This window comes from Trachypithecus francoisi, unplaced genomic scaffold (genome assembly GCF_009764315.1).
Source record: "Trachypithecus francoisi isolate TF-2019V2 unplaced genomic scaffold, Tfra_2.0 Lachesis_group8, whole genome shotgun sequence".
Lineage (NCBI taxonomy): Eukaryota > Metazoa > Chordata > Mammalia > Primates > Cercopithecidae > Trachypithecus > Trachypithecus francoisi.
The window spans coordinates 44,590,626-44,604,457 of record NW_022681473.1 but is presented as its reverse complement, the minus strand read 5'-3'; the positions used below and the strand labels follow the sequence as shown (position 1 = coordinate 44,604,457).

The 13,832-nt window shown below is 41.0% G+C and overlaps 1 protein-coding gene across 4 annotated transcripts in view; it reads left to right on the top strand.

Annotated features, from left to right (window-relative positions):
* PRMT3 (protein arginine methyltransferase 3) overlaps positions 1 to 13,832 on the top strand; it is a 131,991-nt gene that overhangs the window by 50,576 nt on the left and 67,583 nt on the right. The gene's annotated exons all lie outside the window — the stretch shown is intronic.

The following is a 13,832-nucleotide window of genomic DNA, read 5'->3' as shown; positions in this document are numbered from 1 at the left end:
CTCTTTGAGGAATCACCATACTGCTTTCCACAATGTTTGAACTAATCTACACTCAGACAGTGTGTAAGTGTTCCCTTTTTGCTTCGATCTTGCCAGCACTCTTATTTTTTGACTTTTTTTTTTTGAGACGGAGTCTCACTCTGTTGCCCAGGCTGGAGTGTAGTAGCTCAGTCTCGGCTCACTGCAAACTCCGCCTCCTGGATTCACGCCATTCTCCTGCCTCAGCCTCCTGAGTAGCTGGGACTACAGGCACCCGCCACCGCGCCCGGCTAATTTTTTGTATTTTTTTAGTAGAGACAGGGTTTCACCGTGTTGGCCAGGATGGTCTCAATATCCTGACCTCATGATCCGCCCGCCTCGGCCTCCCAAAGTGCTGGGATTACAGGCATGAACCACCGCACCCGTCCTACTTTTTGACTTTTTAATAATAGCCATTCTGACTGGTGTGAGATGGTATCTCATTGTGATTTTGATGTTCATTTCTCTAATGATCAGTGATATTGAGCTTTTCTTCATATGCTTGTTGGCCACATGCATGTCCTCTTTAGAAAAGTGTCTCTTCATGTCCTTTGCCCACCTTTTAATGGGGTTGTTTGCTTTTTCTATAAATTTGTTTAAATTCCTTATAGATGCTGTTTATTAGACCTTTGTCAGATGCATAGTGTGCAAATGTTTTCTCACATTCTATAGGTTGTCTGTTTATTCTGTTGATGGTTTCTTTTGCTGTGCAGAATCTCTTTAGTTTAATTAAACCCCATTTGTCAATTTTTGCTTTTGCTGAAATTGCTTTTGGCGTCTTTGTCATGAAATCATTGCCTGTTCCTGTGTCCAGGATAGTATTGCCTAGGTTGTGTTTTGGGGTTTTTATAGTTTTGGGTTTTACATTTAAGTCTTCAATTCATCTTGAGTTGATTTTTGTATATGTTATAAGGAAGGGGTCTAATTTCAATCTTCTGCATATGGCTAGGCAGTTATCCCAGCACCATTTAGTGAATAGAGAGTCCTTTCCTTGTTGCTTGTTTTTGTCAGCTTTGTTGAAGATTAGATTGTGATCTTCAATCTGATTGAAGGTTGTGGGTGTGTATCTTTATTTCTGGGCCTGCTGTTTGTTCTGTTCCATTGGTCTATGTGTCTGTTTTTGTACCAGTACTGTGCTGTTTTTTATTACTGTAGCCCTGTGGTATAGTTTGAAGTCAGGAAATGTGATATCTCCAGTTTTGTTCTTTTTACTTAGGATTGCCTTGGTTATTTGAGCTGTTTTTTGGTTCCATGTAAATTTTAAAATAGAAGAATGTCAGTGGTAGTTTGATAGGAATAGCGTTGAATCTATACATGACTTTGGGCAGTGAAACCATTTTAATGATATTGATCCTACTCATCAGCATGGGATTTTTTTGTAGAAGCTATTTAATTTGGTATAATCCCATTTGTCTATTTTTGCTTTTGTTATTTGTGCTTTTGAGATCATCTCCACAAAGTCTTTGCCCAGACCAATGTCCTGAAGCATTTCCTGATGTTTTCTTCTATTAGTTTAATAATTTAAGATCTTGGCATTAGCTCACGCCTATAATCCTAGCACTTTGGGAGGCCGAGGGGGGCCAATCACGAGGTCAGGAGATCGAGACCATCCTGGCTAACACAGTGAAACCCTGTCTCTACTAAAAATACAAAAAATTAGCCGGGCATGGTGGCAGGTGCCTATAGTCCCAGCTACTTGGGAGACTGAGGCAGGAGAATGGCGTGAACCCAGGAGGCAGAGCTTGCAGTGAGCCGAGATTGGGCCACTGCACTCCAGCCTGGGCGACAGAGCAAAACTCTGTCTCAAAAAAATAAAACTAAAAATAAATAATTTCAGTTCTTACATTTAAATCTTTAATTCACTTTTAGTTGATTTATTTATTTATCTATTTATTTATTTTCTGTCACCCAGGCTGAAGTGCCCTGGGACCGGCTCAGCTCACCGCAACCTCTGCCCCCTGGGCTCAAGCAATCCTTCCACCCCAGTCTCCTGAGGAGTTGGGACTACAGGTGTGCACCATTATACCCAGCTAATTTTTGTGTTTTTAGTAAAGATGGCGTTTTGCCATATTGCCCAGGCTGGTCTTGAACTCCTGGGCTTAAGCGAGCCACCCACCTCAGCCTCCCAAACTATTGAAGAGAGTGTCCCTTCTCCAATGAATGTTTTTGGTACCTTTGCCAAAAATCAGTTGGCTGTAAATGTATGAATTTATTTCTGGGTTCTCCAATATGTTCTTTTGGTCTGTGTGTCTGCTTTTATGACAATATCATGCTGTTTTGGTTACTATAGCTTGTTAACATCAGGTATTGTGATACCCCCAGCTTTGCTCTTTTTGCTCAGGATCACTTTGGCTATTCAGGATCTTTTGTCGTTTCATACAAGTTTTAGGGTTGTTTATTTCTATGAAGAATGTCATTGTTATTTTGATAGGAATTACACTGAATCTGTAAATCACTTTGGCCAGTATGGTTATTTCAACAGTATTAATTCTTCCAATTCATGAGCATGGGATGAGTTTCCATTTTTGGTCTGTTCTCTTCAATTTCTTTCATTAGTATTTTGTAGTTTTCATTGTAGAGATCTTTCAACTCTTTGTTTCAACTTATTCCTAAGTATTTTATTTTACTGTAGTTATGTAAATGGCATTGCTTTCTTGATTTCTTTATTACTTCCCCTTGGTATAGAAGTGCTACTATTTTTGTATATTGATTTTGTATCATGCAGCTTTACTGAATCTGTTTGTCAATTCCAAGAGGTTTTTAGATTTTCTGTGTAAGATCATGTCGTCTTCAAACAGGAACAATTTGTCACCCTTCTTTCCAATTTGGATGTCCTTTATTTCTTTCTCTTGCCTGATTGCTCTGGCTAGTGTTATGTTGAATAAAAGTGGTGAAAGTGGACGTGCTTGTCTTATTCCATTTCTTAGAGGAAATGGTTTGAACTTGTCCCCATTCAGTATGTTGTTGGTTGTGGTTTTGTCATTGATGGCCTTTATTGTGTTGAGGTATGTTCCTTCTATGCCTAACTTGTTGAGAGTATTTATCATGAAGCGATGTTGAATTTTATCAGATGCTTTTTCAGTGTCTTTTGAGATGATCATATGGCTTTTGTCCTTCATTTTGTTGAAGTATCATGTTTATTGATTTGTGTACATTTTGTCATCCTTGCATCTCTGGGATAAATCCCACTTGATCATGGTAAGTGATCTTCTGATGTGCCACAGGATTTAGTTTGCTAGTATTTTGTTAAGGACTTTTGCATCTGTGTTCATCTGGGATATTGGCCTGCAGTTCCTTTTTGCTGGTGTCTTTAACTGATCTGTGTAATGCTAACCTCGTAGAATGAGTTTGGAAGAAATCTCCACTCTTGATTTTCTGGAAGAGTTTGAGAGCGACTACTCTGTTAGTTCTTTAAATGTCTGGTACAATTTAACAGTGAAGGCATTGGGTCCTGAATTTTTCTTTGATAGACTTTACTACAGATTCAATCTAGTTACTTGTGTTCTGTTCAGATTTTCTATTCCTGGTTCAATCTTGGTAGGTTGTATGTGTCCAGGAATGTATCCATTTCCTCTAGGTTTTCCATTTTGTTCGCATATGGTTGTTCATCATAGTCTCTAATAAACCTTTGCATTTCTATGGTATCTGTTTTAATGTCTATTTCTGATTTTATTTATTTCGATGTTTTCTCTCTTCTTGGTTAGTCTAGCTAATGGTTTGTCAATTTTGCTTATCTTTTTTAAAAACTAAGTTTTCTTATTGATCTTTTCTATTTTTTAAGTCTCAGTTTTGTTCAATTCTGCTCTGACCTTTATTATTTCTTTCCTTCTACTTTGTTTTTCTAGTTTTTTGAGATGCATCATTAGGTTTTGTATTTGAAATCATTGAACTTTTTTTGATGTAGACATCTGGTGGAGCAATGGCCTTTTCCAGACTTCCTAGTGTTCCAAAGGGAAAGACTTCTACCTGTAAATGAGTTTTAGTGTTCCATTTGGGAATGGTGTGGTGACTCTGTTTCCAGGTAAATGCAATGGTACAGCCTCTACGCAGCTTCTTGACCTGTGTTCAACATCAGCAATAATATAAGTTACTCAGTGGTATAGGCTATAGAAGTCTGTGGCAGTGGTGGCAGCAGCATAGTTTTTAAGGTACTCAGTTGCAACAGTTTGGGAGATCCTCCTGTTTTCATTTTTCCTACAATAGGAAGACTTAGCTGACCCTGCTGTTAGGTCTGACATGGTCTATAAGCAGCAGCAGTGGTGCTTGGAGCTGCATTGGGGCCACAGTACTGCCATCAGAGTCCCATGAACCTATTGTGGCACCTGGGTCTTGGAGTGCCGATTCACCCTCTGTGGCAGGGTTGGATGTAAGTTTCCCACAAGAACCAGGATCTGTGACAATGATCACCCTCCCGCAGCTCGGAACCAGACGGCTCAGTTGTCACTGTGGTTTTACCCTTGGAGTTCAAGCCACAGCACTGGCCTGACCCTGAGGTAGCAGGGATGTTCTGGAGGTTTGGGCTTGGGGGAGCAGGGTACACTGTATAGTAGTGACTCTAGACACTAGGATGGTGGGTGTTGGCTGTATCCCAGACTCTGTGATGCTGGATGCAGCAGCAGCAGGTACCCCAGAATGATGGAGCTCAGCTGTCATTTGGGCCCTAAGGGCAGCTGGTAGCCTAAAGGCACAGTGATGACTCTACTTCCCAAGGAAAGGGGTGTCTCTGCAGCTCGGACTCGTGGGGGTTAATCTAGCTCAGGCAAGCAGGGTACTAGAGTTGTTGTGTAAGGTGGGGTGTCTCAGCTCAGCCACTGCTCTTGTTTCCCTGGGATGCAGGATACTGCATCAGCTCAGCCCTGGGATGCACAGATACTTAGCTTAGCCAGGCCACTGATTCACCAGAGGGTGATATGCCACCTCACCATAGGCCTGTGGGGCATTACTGTTCTGGGTGGCCCGGGCACCATTTCTCATGATACTGGGTACTACTTCAGCTTAGGTACTGGGGTCATGGCTTCTCTGGGCAGCCGAGGCACCATTTCCTGGGATGCAGGGCACTGCTTCAACCCTGATGGCAGAGCAGTGTTACTGCTCTGAGTGGCCCTAGTACTCTTCCCAGGAGGCAGTATACTGCTGTAGCTCCAGCTCAAGGGGATGGGGAGAGGGGTAGGTGGAGTGCCTCCACCTCTGCTTGACCCTACGTGTAAGGGTGTAACAGCTGCTCACAGCTCTGCCTGGGGAAGTTGGACCACCAAACTGGGGTGGCTCAGCAGCTTAGCCTTAGAGATGAAGGGGAGCTGTGGCTACTAGTCCCAGAAGCAAGATACACTTCAGCCATAGTTTCAGTTCCAAGATGACAGTAGCCACATAGGCCACTGGGGGCAGGACACAGTGTCAGTGTCTCTTGGGAGAGCACGGCTTTTTGGACCCCAGGCAGCTCCCTCAGCTGGCATATTGCCTATTAGGACTGCAGGTGACCCCAGTGGTGAGGTCTGTAGATGTCCAGTGTGTTGATGGAGGTTGCTGGGATCCTTTTGTTTACCTCCTTGCCATAGGGAGAGGTTCCTCCTGATTCCCACTTGATCCTGGCTGGGGTTTGGGGTTGTAGGAGACTGGTATTCTCTTTCATTCTCTATGTGGCCATCCTGAGTTTTTGTGCTCACCAGGCTTTCTGTTACTCCACTGATGTCTCCAGAGCTCTCCCTGGGTTATTTTCATTAACATAGTTGTATATTTCATTGTTCTTGCTGTCTTTGTGAAAGGGACAAGTGCTAGTGGCTTCTAGTCAGCCCTTGCTGATATCACTCTCCAAAGCCACCAATTTTAATATACATTGCTGTTTCAAAAATCGTAGTATTGGGGGAGGTGTCCATTTTAGAATTGATGAAATACTGTAAATAAGTGGAGATCATATTACCATGTTTGAAATTTGGAAGACATTGTAAAGATGTCAGTTCTCTTCATATTAGTCTGTAGATTTAATGCAATCCAGTAAAAATCCCAACCATGTTTATGTGGAGTTTGAAAAATCAGCTTTTTAGGTAAATGAAAAAGAAGCCCAAAAGCAGCCTGTATACTTTTAAGAGAATAAGTGGGAGGATGTGGTGTACTAGATATCAAGCTATAAAGTATAATACAGCAATTAAAATAGTGTTTGACTTGTGCAAAGACTGACAAACAGACCTGTGTAACCCCTACTAATAAGGTCACTTGATTTATGGTAAAGGTGGTATTACAGAGTAGTGAGGAAAGGATGATGCTGAAACAACTGAATATCCTTACTGGGGGAAAATAAAAAGAAATAAGACTTCTACTTCATAGAAAACGAAGAAATCAGTTCCAAGTGAAGTAAAGTTCTACATGGAAAAAGAGCCTTAGGAGAGAATAAAAGGGGGATACATTTATGACTTTGGATAGAGAAAATTTCTTAGTCAAAACCCCCAAAATACGAATGTTAAGAGAAAAGATAGCGGCTCACTTTTGTAATCCCAGGAGTTTGATTGGCTGAGGCAGGAGGATGGTTTAAGCCCAGAAATTCAAGACTGCATGAGCTGTGATTGCACCACTGCACTCCATCCTGGGCAACAGAGCGAGATGCTGACTCTTAAAAAGAGAGAGAGAGAGAGAGAGAGGCCGGGTGCGGTGGCTCACGCCTGTAATCTCAGCACTTTGGGAGGCTGAGGCAGGTGGATCATGAGGTCAGGAGATCAAGATCATCCTGGCTAATGCAATGAAACTCTGTCTCTACTAAAAATACAAAAAAAAGGAGAAGGGGAGAGAGAGAAAGAAAAAATAAATTGGACTACATCAAAATTAAGAGATTCTGTCATAAAAATACACATTTAAGAGCATGAAAAGCAGTAACAGTCATTCTGGATGTCTTTTATGTACAGCGATGATGAATAAATTGATATGCTTTTATCCAAATGGTTAGTATTCTACTATATGTTAAAATAGTAATATTAATTTTTCTTGAATTTTACAAAGAAAAAATTTGGAATTATATTGAAGCATTCACTGAGTACTTACTATGTCCCAAGCACTGGTTACTGTTGTGTTTGGCTGTTCTTTTTACTTCTCCTTTATTGGATATGTGGTTTGCAAATATTTTCTCCCACTCTGTGGCAGGTCCTTTTGTCCTTTTAACAGAGTCTTTCATAAGGCAAAAGTTTTTAATATTGATAAAGTCTAATTTATCAATTATTTTTATAGATCATGCCTTTGGTATCAAGTCTAAAATTTCTTAATCTGTAGTTTCACCTCTCCCTTTTTTTTCTTGTCTCTTGTGTTCCTTTAACGAACCCTAGTAGTCCTCAATATAATATCTGAATTACAGGTTGATATCCCCCCACGTTCCAGTGATCCTTCTGCCTCAACCTCCCTAGTAGCTGTGATTAGAGGCGCCTGCCACCACGCCCCGGCAAATTTTTGTATTTTTAGTAAAGATGGGCTTTTGCCATGTTGGCAGGGCTGGTCTTGAACTCCTGACCTCAGGTGATCTGCCCACCTCAGCCTCCCAAAGTGCTGGGATTACAGCTTTGGGCCACCGCGCCCAGCCAGTTTCAGAGATTTAACACCAATTTTACTACTAAACAATAAGACTTCTAAATACAACTTAAATTTTGTTTATATTTTCTTTTCTTATGAAATATATCTCATGAGAAATGTACAGTCAAAATATTGGGTTTTTTTTAAAGTCACTTGTCCCTATTTTCTCCTTTTATGTTACTAACGTGACACACAACCAGATTTCAGTATTTTCTTTTTTTCAGTTTTGGGGATGATTGCTTCTTTTTCCCTTGTTTAGTTTAATTTTGTGTTTTACTTATGCAAAAAATTACTAATTTTTAGTAATTTTTATGTACAATTTTTTTTAATTTTTTTTTTTTTATACTTTAAGTTCTAGGGTACATGTGCATAACGTGCAGGTTTGTTACATATGTATACTTGTGCCATGTTGGTGTGCTGCACCCATCAATTCATCAGCACCCATCAATTCATCATTTATATCAGGTATAACTCCCAATGCAATCCCTCCCCCCTCCCCCCTCCCCATGATAGGCCCCGATGTGTGATGTTCCCTTCCCGAGTCCAAGTGATCTCATTGTTCAGTTCCCACCTATGAGTGAGAACATGCGGTATTTGGTTTTCTGTTCTTGTGATAGTTTGCTAAGAATGATGGTTTCCAGCTGCATCCATGTCCCTACAAAGGATGCAAACTCATCCTTTTTTATGGCTGCATAATATTCTTTGGTGTATATGTGCCACATTTTCTTAATCCAGTCTGTCACAGATGGACATTTGGGTTGATTCCAAGTCTTTGCTATTGTGAATAGTGCCGCAATAAACATACGTGTGCATGTGTCTTTATAGCAGCATGATTTATAATCCTTTGGGTATATACCCAGTAGTGGGATGGCTGGGTCATATGGTACATCTAGTTCTAGATCCTTGAGGAATCGCCATACTGTTTTCCATAATGGTTGAACTAGTTTACAATCCCACCAACAGTGTAAAAGTGTTCCTATTTCTCCACATCCTCTCCAACACCTGTTGTTTCCTGACTTTTTAATGATTGCCATTCTAACTGGTGTGAGATGGTATCTCATTGTGGTTTTGATTTGCATTTCTCTGATGGCCAGTGATGATGAGCATTTTTTCATGTGTCTGTTGGCTGTATGAATGTCTTCTTTTGAGAAATGTCTGTTCATATCCTTTGCCCACTTTTTGATGGGGTTGTTTGTTTTTTTCTTGTAAATTTGTTTGAGTTCTTTGTAGATTCTGGATATTAGCCCTTTGTCAGATGAGTAGATTGCAAACATTTTCTCCCATTCTGTAGGTTGCCTGTTCACTCTGATGGTAGTTTCTTTTGCTGTGCAGAAGCTCTTTAGTTTAATCATATCCCATTTGTCAATTTTGGCTTCTGCTGCCATTGCTTTTGGTGTTTTAGACATGACGTCCTTGCCCATGCCTATGTCCTGAATGGTACTACCTAGGTTTTCTTCTAGGGTTTTTATGGTATTAGGTCTAACATTTAAGTCTCTAATCCATCTTGAATTAATTTTCACATAAGGAGTAAGGAAAGGATCTAGTTTCAGCTTTCTACTTATGGCTAGCCAATTTTCCCAGCACCGTTTATTAAATAGGGAGTCCTTTCCCCATTTCTTGTTTCTCTCAGGTTTGTCAAAGATCAGATGGCTGTAGATGTGTGGTATTATTTCTGAGGACTCTGTTCTGTTCCATTGGTCTATATCTCTGTTTTGGTACCAATACCATGCTGTTTTGGTTACTGTAGCCTTGTAGTATAGTTTGAAGTCAGGTAGCGTGATGCCTCCAGCTTTGTTCTTTTGACTTAGGATTGCTTGGCAATGCGGGCTCTTTTTTGGTTCCATATGAACTTTAAAGCCGTTTTTTCCAGTTCTGTGAAGAAAGTCATTGGTAGCTTGATGGGGATGGCATTGAATCTATAAATAACCTTGGGCAGTATGGCCATTTTCACGATATTGATTCTTCCTATCCATGAGCATGGTATGTTCTTCCATTTGTTAGTGTCCTCTTTGATTTCACTGAGCAGTGGTTTGTAGTTCTCCTTGAAGAGGTCCTTTACATCCCTTGTAAGTTGGATTCCTAGGTATTTTATTCTCTTTGAAGCAATTATGAATGGAAGTTCATTCCTGATTTGGCTCTCTGTTTGTCTGTTACTGGTGTATAAGAATGCTTGTGATTTTTGCACATTGATTTTGTATCCTGAGACTTTGCTGAAGTTGCTTATCAGCTTAAGGAGATTTTGGGCTGAGACAATGGGGTTTTCTAAATATACAATCATGTCATCTGCAAACAGGGACAATTTGACTTCTTCTTTTCCTAACTGGATACCCTTGATTTCTTTCTCTTGCCTGATTGCCCTAGCCAGAACTTCCAACACTATGTTGAATAGGAGTGGTGAGAGAGGGCATCCCTGTCTTGTGCCAGTTTTCAAAGGGAATTTTTCCAGTTTTTGCCCATTCAGTATGATATTGGCTATGGGTTTGTCATAAATAGCTCTTATTATTTTGAGATACATTCCATCAATACCGAATTTATTGAGCATTTTTAGCATGAAGGGCTGTTGAATTTTGTCAAAAGTCTTTTCTGCATCTATTGAGATAATCATGTGGTTCTTGTCTTTGGTTCTGTTTATATGCTGGATTATGTTTATTGATTTGCGAATGTTGAACCAGCCTTGCATCCCAGGGATGAAGCCCACTTGATCATGGTGGATAAGCTTTTTGATGTGCTGCTGAATCCGGTTTGCCAGTATTTTATTGAGGATTTTTGCATCGATGTTCATCAGGGATATTGGTCTAAAATTCTCTTTTTTTGTTGTGTCTCTGCCAGGCTTTGGTGTCAGGATGATGTTGGCCTCATAAAATGAGTTAGGGAGGATTCCCTCTTTTTCTATTGATTGGAATAGTTTCAGAAGGAATGGTACCAGCTCCTCCTTGTACCTCTGGTAGAATTCAGCTGTGAATCCATCTGGTCCTGGACTTTTTTTGGTGGGTAGGCTATTAATTGTTGCCTCAATTTCAGAGGCTGCTATTGGTCTATTCAGGGATTCAACTTCTTCCTGGTTTAGTCTTGGAAGAGTGTAAGTGTCCAGGAAATTATCCATTTCTTCTAGATTTTCTAGTTGATTTGCGTAGAGGTGTTTAGAATATTCTCTGATGGTAGTTTGTATTTCTGTGGGGTCGGTGGTGATATCCCCTTTATCATTTTTTATTGCGTCTATTTGATTCTTCTCTCTTTTCTTCTTTATTAGTCTTGCTAGCGGTCTGTCAATTTTGTTGATCTTTTCAAAAAACCAACTGCTGGATTCATTGATTTTTTGGAGGGTTTTTTGTGTCTCTATCTCCTTCGGTTCTGCTCTGATCTTAGTTATTTCTTGCCTTCTGCTAGCTTTTGAATGTGTTTGCTCTTGCTTCTCCACTTCTTTTAATTGTAATGTTAGAGTGTCAATTTTACATCTTTCCAGCTTTCTCTTGTGGGCATTTAGTGCTCTAAATTTCCCTCTACACACTGCTTTAAATGTGTCCCAGAGGTTCTGGTATGTTGTATCTTTGTTCTCATTGGTTTCAAAGAACATCTTTATTTCTGCCTTCATTTCGTTATGTACCCAGTAGTCATTCAGGAGCAGGTTGTTCAGTTTCCATGTAGTTGAGCGTTTTGATTGAGTTTCTTAGTCCTGAGTTCTAGTTTGATTGCACTGTGGTCTGAGAGACAGTTTGTTATAATTTCTGTTCTTTTACATTTGCTGAGGAGTGCTTTACTTCCAATTATGTGGTCAATTTTAGAATAAGTGCGATGTGGTGCTGAGAAGAATGTATATTCTGTTGATTTGGGGTGGAGAGTTCTATAGATGTCTATTAGGTCCGCTTGGTGCAGAGATGAGTTCAATTCCTGGATATCCTTGTTAACTTTCTGTCTTGTTGAGCTGTCTAATGTTGACAGTGGAGTGTTGAAGTCTCCCATTATTATTGTATGGGAGTCTAAGTCTCTTTGTAAGTCTCTAAGGACTTGCTTGATGAATCTGGGTGCTCCTGTATTGGGTGCATATATATTTAGGAGAGTTAGCTCTTCCTGTTGAATTGATCCCTTTACCATTATGTAATGGCCTTCTTTGTCTCTTTTGATCTTTGATGGTTTAAAGTCTATTTTATCAGAGACTAGGATTGCAACCCCTGCTTTTTTTTGTTCTCCATTTGCTTGGTAGATCTTCCTCCATCCCTTTATTTTGAGCCTATGTATGTCTCTGCATGTGAGATGGGTCTCCTGAATACAGCAGACTGATGGGTCTTGACTCTTGATCCAGTTTGCCAGTCTGTGTCTTTTAATTGGAGCATTTAGTCCATTAACATTTAAGGTTAATATTGTTATGTGTGAACTTGATCCTGCCATTATGATATTAACTGGTTATTTTGCTCGTTAGTTGATGCAGTTTCTTCCTAGCCTCGATGGTCTTTACATTTTGACATGTTTTTGCAATGGCTGGTACCGGTTGTTCCTTTCCATGTTTAGTGTTTCCTTCAGGGTCTCTTGTAAGGCAGGCCTGGTGGTGACAAAATCTCTAAGCATTTGCTTATCTGTAAAGGATTTTATTTCTCCTTCACTGATGAAACTTAGTTTGGCTGGATATGAAATTCTGGGTTTAAAATTCTTTTCTTTAAGAATGTTGAATATTGGCCCCCACTCTCTTCTGGCTTGTAGAGTTTCTACCGAAAGGTCTGCTGTTAGTCTGATGGGCTTCCCTTTGTGGGTAACGCGACCTTTCTCTCTGGCTGCCCTTAAGATTTTTTCCTTCATTTCAACTTTGGTGAATCTGGCAATTATGTGTCTTGGAGTTGCTCTTCTGGAGGAGTATCTTTGTGGCGTTCTCTGTATTTCCTGAATTTGAATGTTGGCCTGCCCTACTAGGTTGGGGAAGTTCTCCTGGATGATATCCTGAAGAGTGTTTTCCAATTTGGTTCCATTTTCCCCCTCACTTTCAGGCACCCCAATCAGACGTAGATTTGGTCTTTTTACATAATCCCATACTTCTTGCAGGCTTTGTTCATTTCTTTTTCTTCTTTTTTCTTTTTCTCTTCTTGCTTCATTTCATTCATTTGATCCTCAATCGCTGATACTCTTTCTTCCAGTTGATCAAGTCGGTTACTGAAGCTTGTGGATTTGTCACATATTTCTCGTGTCATGGTTTTCATCTCTGTCATTTCATTTATGACCTTCTCTGCATTAATTAGCTGTCAATTCTTCCACTTTTTTTTCAAGATTTTTAGTTTCTTTGCGCTGGGTACGTAATTCCTCCTTTAGCTCTGAGAAGTTTGATGGACTGAAGCCTTCTTCTCTCATCTCGTCAAAGTCATTCTCTGACCAGCTTTGATCCGTTGCTGGCGATGAGCTGCGCTCCTTTGCAGGGGGAGATGTGCTCTTATTTTTTGAATTTCCAGCTTTTCTGCCCTGCTTCTTCCCCATCTTTGTGGTTTTATCTGCCTCTGGTCTTTGATGATGGTGACGTACTGATGGGGTTTTGGTATAGGTGTCCTTCCTGTTTGATAGTTTTCCTTCTAATAGTCAGGACCCTCAGCTGTAGGTCTGTTGGAGATTGCTTGAGGTCCACTCCAGACCCTGTTTGCCTGGGTATCAGCAGCAGAGGTTGCAGAAGATAAGAGTATTGCTGAACAGCGAGTGTACCTGTCTGATTCTTACTTTGGAAGTTTCCTCTCAGGGGTGTACTCCACCCTGTGAGGTGTGGGGTGTCAGACTGCCCCTAGTGGGGGATGTCTCCCAGTTAGGCTACTCAGGGGTCAGGGACCCACTTGAGCAGGCAGTCTGTCCGTTCTCAGATCTCAACCTCCGTGTTGGGAGATCCACTGCTCTCTTCAAAGCTGTCAGATAGATTCGTTCGGGTCTGCACAGGCCTCTGCTGCTTCCCCTGTTGTTTTTTAGCTGTGCCCTTTCCCCAGAGTTGGAGTCTACAGAGACAGGCAGGTCTCCTTGAGCTGCTGTGAGCTCCACCCAGTTCGAGCTTCCCAGCGGCTTTGTTTACCTACTTAAGCCTCAGCAATGGCGGGCGCCCCTCCCCCAGCCTCACTGCTGCCTTGTGGTTAGATCGCAGACTGCTGTGCTAGCAATGAGGGAGGCTCCGTGGCCGTGGGATCCTCCCGGCCAGGTGTGGGTATAATCTCCTGGTGTGCCCGTTTGCTTAAAGCGCAGTATTGGGGTGGGAATTACCTGATTTTCCAGGTGTTGTGTGTCTCAGTTCGCCTGGCTAGGAAAAGGGA